Here is a 6,362-nt window from a genome sequence, read left to right as displayed (position 1 = left end):
CAGTAACGAGTACATAGAGAGCTCGGCAAAAGCAAATGCAAGGCAATGACGAAATCCAGAGAAAACGAAAAGTTACAGCAGAAGGAAAAATTAATCATGGCTCATCCGTGAATAGTAGTTAACTGTTACCCGAAACTCCGAAAATTACTCTAACCCAGAAGAAGTCACAACTGGGAGGATGAAGGGCCAGAAAGTCTAGGGTGCCAAGGGTGAAGAGACCAGAAGTGGAGGGGTGAAGGGTGAAGGAGACAGGAAGTCTAAGGGGGTGGAAAGTGATGAGATGATGGGTGTGTGTGTGTGTGTGTGCGCGTGTGTGTAGGAGACCAGAAGTGGAGGGGGGAAGGGTGAAGAGTGAAGGAGACCGGAAGCGTAAGGGGGTGGAAGGTGAGAGGTGAAGGAGACCGGAAGTAAAGGGGGTGAAAGGTGTACGAAGACAGGAAGTGTCAGGGGGTGAAGAGTGAAAAATGTAGAAGAGCCAAATTGTCACGGGCTATTCTCAGTTTCAAACACCCAGAGTGGAAAAAGCTAGAAATATAAGCCTGTTCTTTGGTGATAGGGAGGTAAGTAACAAAAGAATCAGCTAGAAGAGTTGAGCGCTCCCACTGTGGAGAGCAGGAAGTAGGGAGGGGGGAAATGCTCTTGTAAGTATTTGCCTTTAAACTGTGACGTTTCGGTACAAACCACAGAAAGGGAGACCCCGAGGAGTCGACTGGATGTGCCGTGTGCGGCGGCCGGGCCTACTCGCCACCCTCGGGAGGGCCCCCAGCGAGCGTGGAGGACGGAACCCCCGCAATCACCGGTCAGTCTCGTCATTCACACCCCACGACTGCTGTGGCTCGGGGAGTGGGGAGTGAGGGGCAGAGGTGGGCCCTGGGAGGCCAAGGTTGGGCTGGGGTGCCGAGGGGCCTTCCGGGGGTCAGGGCAGCACCGGCTGGGCCCGCGCGTTCCGTGCTGTGGGGTCCGGCTCGGGTTTGGAGAGCCCCCAGCGCCCGGTGGCCCCCGGGGCCCAGGGAACCTCAGAGGCTGTCGGTCCCGCGACGGCCGCCAGGTGGCGCCAGAGCCCGCGCCAGCTCGCAGCCTCCGAGCCCGGCCTCCCGGGCGCCCAGGCCAAAGCCGGCGGGTTGGGGGGGGGGGGGGGCCGGGTCTCCCGGTGAGCGTCTCCCTCACCCACCCCCACCCCCACCTCGGCATCTCCGGGGGAGATTTTTTCCCACCGGAAAATTTCAAATACCTGCAAAAACAGACCGAACGGTATTACGAAAAGCTGCTTCCGTTTCTCTTACTCCTCCGCCCGTGTCCCCACCACCCTGTTTGTTTCTAAAAGCGAATCTCAGACATCCCATCATTTCATCTGTAAATATCTCAGCTGGCAACTCTAGCAAAAAGGACGCAAAACAGATCATAGTCGCATCATTGCCACCAACGTTGAACAAACGGAAGGCCTGGGTCAGGAATGCGGGGAATGGGGAAGGGGGCAGGCATCTTCAGGATCAGGTAGGGAGCCAGGAGCTCCAGACATGACACGGGGTGGCTTGTCTGGGGAGAGGAAGCCCCCCTCCCCGGTGCTCACCGCGGACTCCTGCAGCGCTGGGTCAGATGGACGATGTGAGGCGCAGGCTGGGGGGCCCTGGTCCTGCCCACCCCCAGACACACTCTTCTGCCACCAGACATTTTCAGTTCAGCTGGACAGTGAGGGGAATGCGAAGGAGAACTAGGAATGCGGATCGCCAGTCCCTTCCGGGGCTTTTCTGTCTCGTCCCATAAATTCTGTGCTTTTCTTTTCTTTTTTTTTCTTTTTTACCTTTATTTATGTTGAGACAGAGAGCCCGCCACCGGGGGAGGGGCAGAGAGGGAGAAAGAGAACCCCAAGCAGGCTCACGCTGGCTGCCAGCCCAGAGCCCGACGTGGGGCTTGCTTGAACCCACGAATCCTGAGATTATCATGACCTGAGCCGAAATCGAGTCGGACGCTCAGCCAACCGAGCCACCCAGGCGCCCCAATTCAGTGCTATTCTTAAGGCTTAAATCCTGGACGCCTCTCTCTACTCAGCTGGTCCAATGTGCCTGAAGGACCGCCCAGCCCATCTCTCCTACCCCTCCTGACTCCCTTCTGGAGCTGATCCTCCCTTGGGTGACTGAAGCCAAGGACCTGGGCCCCTCTGCTCCTCCCTTGTGTCTTTTTACATCTCTGCATTTTATGGCCAGCCACTCCCAGGAGCAGGGGGTGGGGGTAGGAGGTGTGTGTGGGGGGGTGACAGCAAGCACATGAGGCCCGTTGTCAAGCCTTGAATTTCCCCTGATCTCCAGCAGAACGCTGCACGGAGCTCTAAGGCGGGGCTCGGGGTCACGGACCCAGGCTGAGGCCTAGCTCTGCCCGACAAGCTGGCTGACCTTGAACAGGCTCCTTCACCTTGCCCGGGTGCAGGGCGGAGACAGGGGTACCAATAGTAGTTCCGAAGCTCCGAGGGACAATCTTCAGTGCTGAACTCAGTGCACGGCCCTCGGCAACGTTCTCATTAAATCGGCCGCTCCCCGAGCCCCTTCTCCGACTGGCCGCTCGTTCCAGGATCTTTCTGCTCATTCATTCCTCCCTCTCGACAAGCGTGTGTTGAGCACCTACTGTGTGCTAAGCGCTAGGGATGCTGCGGTGAGCAAAACGGAGCTGATGCCTGCCCCCGCCCAGCGCTGGGTTTGAGAAGACACAGTCCAGCAGGGGCCATGCAGGTCGCGAGTGGGCAGTGCGGGTTGGGGGGGGAGGGGTACGGCCTTCTGGAGGAGCAGGGCTTTCCCAGGTGAGATGTGCTGGCGGGTGGCCCCGAGCTGGGCTCACCTGACCTGTTCAGGCAAACCTGGGGAAGGCCCGGGCTCTCTCCTGACCCCCCCAGGCCCCGCCCCCCCAGGGGAAAGGGTGGCCCTGCTGGTTCCCTGACACCGTGCCCAGCATGGACCCCTCTCTCTCCTTGGTGTGATGCTGCTCTCTTCTCCCAGCTCAGGTGGTGGAAAACGGGGCCCCGGAAGCTTGAGGAAGCTCGTTGCAGCCCAGCCCCCCAGGGAGACACTGAGTCCATCAGAATTCCCCTCTGCCACCCTCGACTGGTCATCGGTGGCCCGTCGGGCCACGGGGCCCCCCTGCAACCGTAAGGACGCAGGGAGAGGTGGGCGAGTGCGGAGGGCCTGGCTCCCCCGGTGCTCCTCCGAGCCCACCAGCAGGACTTTCTCTTCCCCCACCCAAGGGGGCCCACTGCGCTTTTCGTAGATAAGGAAAACCGAGGCACGGGGAGGTGGGTTCGTTTCCTGCGGCTGCCGTCACATGTCACCACACACTTAGCAGTTTAGAAGCACAGAGACGTGTTCTCTCTCCGAGGCCGACCTCAGGATGGCAGGGCCGTGCTCCCGCCGGAGGCTCCAGGGGCGAGGCTCCTCCGTGCCTCTTGTAGCTTCTGGCGGCTGCCGGCTCTCCTTGGCTCGTGGTCACGGTCACTCCAGTCTGCAAGGCCGGCATCTACACGTCCCTCTCAGCTCCACCTTCGTGGCGCCTTCTGCCCTGGGTGTGCGTCAGGTCCCCCACCCCCACCCCCACCCCGCCTCTCTCTTCTGAGGACATTTGTGATTACATTTGGGGCCGCCAGATATAACCCGGCACAGGCTCTCCATTGTCAGCATCCTTAATTTAGTCCCAACAGCAAAGGCCCTTTTCCAAATAAGGTAACATTTACAGTTCGCACTCGTTAGGACCTGGTGTCTTTGGGAGCCTCTGTCAGTCCCCGATGGGGAGTCCGTAACTTGCTCAATGTCACACAGCGGATTAAGTGGTGAAGCTGATAGCTAAACCCCAGTCTGCCAGCCAGACTGAAAACCCCCTGCTCTTAATACATTCTTATTCCCTTGTGCTCCGGAAACTTCTTTGGTTTCTTCTTTTTCAATGTTTATTTGTTTTTGAGAGAGAGAGAGTATGCGTGCATGCTAGTGGGGGCAGGGCAGAGAGTGAGGGGACAGAGGATCTGAAGCGGGCTCCTTTGCTGACAGCAGCTAGCCCCACGGCAGTGGGGGGAGGGGGGGCTCGAACTCATGACCTCAGGAGCCGTGAGATCGTGACCTGTGCCGAAGTTGGATGCTCAACCGACTGAGCCACCCAGGCGCCCCGTGCTCCAGAAGTTTCTATTCGGAGGCCACCCTCAGAACAATGTGTTCCCTCCTCAGCCCTGGTCGCCGACCGGTCACGTGGGTTGAGGGATACCGTCAAAGCTTGCCTGCCATAAGGCATTTCCTCTCCTGGCCTTTCCCAGCCCAAGTCCGTAACCCTGCTGAGAGCTCGGGGTACTCGCAGGGACAACCCGTGGAGCAGTGGAGGCCGTCATCCCGTTCACTCACTCATTCCTTCGCGCCACAGGTATTTGGCATCACCTGTCAGGAGCGCCGGGATCAGGAAACATCCTGGCTGACCCACGGTGGGCAGGGCCGGGGAAACCACAGCGGAGTTTGGGGAGAGCGGAGCCTGAGGACGCTGAGGACCGCGTCTCATCCTTCTCTCGTATCTCCAAAACCAGAACCAGAAAGGGGGAGCCACGTAAAATCAAGCGCTGAATTAATGAAACTCACGTTGATCGTCAGCTGCTGTTACTGTCAGCAAAAGAGATAACCGGTGTGTTATCTCCTGATGGAAGAACACGGCATGGCCTCCCCGTGGTGCAACCAGCAAGATCCGGGCTGGGAGGGGCGCCTGGGGGGCCCAGTCGGGTAAGCATCGAACCTCGGGCTCAGGTCAGGATCTCATGAGCCCCGCGTCGGGCTCTGCGCCCACAGCTCGGAGCCCGGAGCCTGCTTCGGATTCTCTGTCTCCCTCGCTCTCTGCCCCTCCCCCACTCATGCTCTGCCTCTTTCTCTCTCAAAAGTAAACATGAAAAACTGAAAAAAAAAAAAAAAAAAAAAAAGAGAGAGAGAGAGAGAAAGACCCAGGCTGGGAGACACCCTGCAGGGCAAATGACCCAGTTCCTTCGCAGGTGCACGTGCTCGTGCATGCACACACACAAACACACATACCCACTGAGTCAAGAAACCTACGGGGTAAAAGAAGCCTGACAGACGTACCCAGCGATTTCAGCACGTGAACTTATTTGAATCCTGATTCCGGGGCATCTGGGTGGCTCGGTCGATGAAGCGTCCAGCTTTGGCTCAGGCCATGATCTCACGGTTCATGGGTTCGAGCCCCGTGTCAGGCTCTCTGCTCTCAGCCCAGAACCTGCTCCATATCCTCTGTCCCCCTCTCTGCCCCTCCCCTGCTGGCTCTCTCTCTCTCTCTCTCAAAAATGGATAAACTTAAAAAAAAAATACTTTGAATCCTGATCCAAACAAGCAAGATATTTTTAAAATGACATTTGTCAATTAGATATTTAAATACTGAGTATTTGCTGAAATTAAGAAAGTGTTAATTTTTTAGGTGTGATGATGGTATTAAGGTTTTATATTTTAAAAACTTTTATTTTATATTTATATATTCTATTTGTGTAATAAATATTTATATATTTTATGTACTAGGTGCACTTAAATACATTTATATAAAATATTTTAATTTTTATTAAATATTTTATATGTGTCTATATCTTCATGTTTTATATTTTTATATTATTTTCAAATATTTAAAATATTTAGTATTTTTATAATTTTAGTTTTTAAAACTTTTAATGTTTTATAAAATAGATGTTTAAGGTTTTTCATAAAATCTTTATATACTGGGGCACCTGGGTGGCTCAGTCGGTTGAGCGTCCAACTTCAGCTCAGGTCATGGTCTCGCAGCTCATGAGTTCAGGCCCTGGGTCAGGCTCTATGCTGACAGCTCAGAGTCCGGAGCCTGCTTCAGATCCTGTGTCTCCCTTTCTCTCTTCACCTCCCCTGCTTGCACTGTCTCTCTCTTTCTTTCTCTCTCTCAAAAATAAAATTAAAATAAAAAAAAAACTTTATATATTAAGTTAAAAACATTTTTAAAATTATTTTTAAATTACATATTAAATTAAAAGACAAACCTTTACTTTTTAGAGCTACACACTGAAACATTTACGGATGAAATAATATGAAGTCAAGGATTTTCTTTAAGAAAATATAAGGAGGGGCTCCTGGCTGGCTCAGCCGGTGAAGCATGCAACTCTTGATCTTGGGTAGTAAGTTCGAGCCCAGGTAGGGTGTCAAGTTTACTTAAAAAGAAAATCCAGGGGCACCTGGGTGGCTCAGTCAGTCAAGCATCTGACTTTGGCTCAGGTCGTGATCTCGCGGTATGTGGGTTCAAGCCCCGAGTTGGGCTCTGGGCTGGAAGCTCGGAGCCTGGAGCCTGCTTCGGATTCTGTCTCCCTCCCTCTGTTTCCCTCTCTC

The 6,362-nt window shown here is 54.5% G+C and overlaps 1 long non-coding RNA gene across 3 annotated transcripts; it reads left to right on the top strand.

Moving 5' to 3' along the window:
* The first annotated feature begins 402 nt into the window (after positions 1 to 402).
* LOC102958946 lies at positions 403 to 4,767 on the top strand. Of its 3 annotated transcripts, none has more exons than XR_001510883.2 (3): positions 403 to 560; positions 687 to 799; positions 4,390 to 4,767. It is a non-coding gene; the product is annotated as an uncharacterized LOC102958946 (long non-coding RNA). The 3 variants fall into 3 exon arrangements; XR_006213787.1 differs by lacking the exon at positions 4,390 to 4,767 and adding an exon at positions 2,993 to 3,581; XR_006213786.1 differs by lacking the exon at positions 4,390 to 4,767 and adding an exon at positions 2,310 to 3,581.
* The last annotated feature ends 1,595 nt before the right edge of the window (positions 4,768 to 6,362 follow it).

The sequence above is a fragment of the Panthera tigris genome, chromosome A2, assembly GCF_018350195.1.
Source record: "Panthera tigris isolate Pti1 chromosome A2, P.tigris_Pti1_mat1.1, whole genome shotgun sequence".
Lineage (NCBI taxonomy): Eukaryota > Metazoa > Chordata > Mammalia > Carnivora > Felidae > Panthera > Panthera tigris.
The sequence above is the reverse complement of the archived record's forward strand: the minus strand, read 5'-3'. Positions and strand labels throughout refer to the sequence as shown.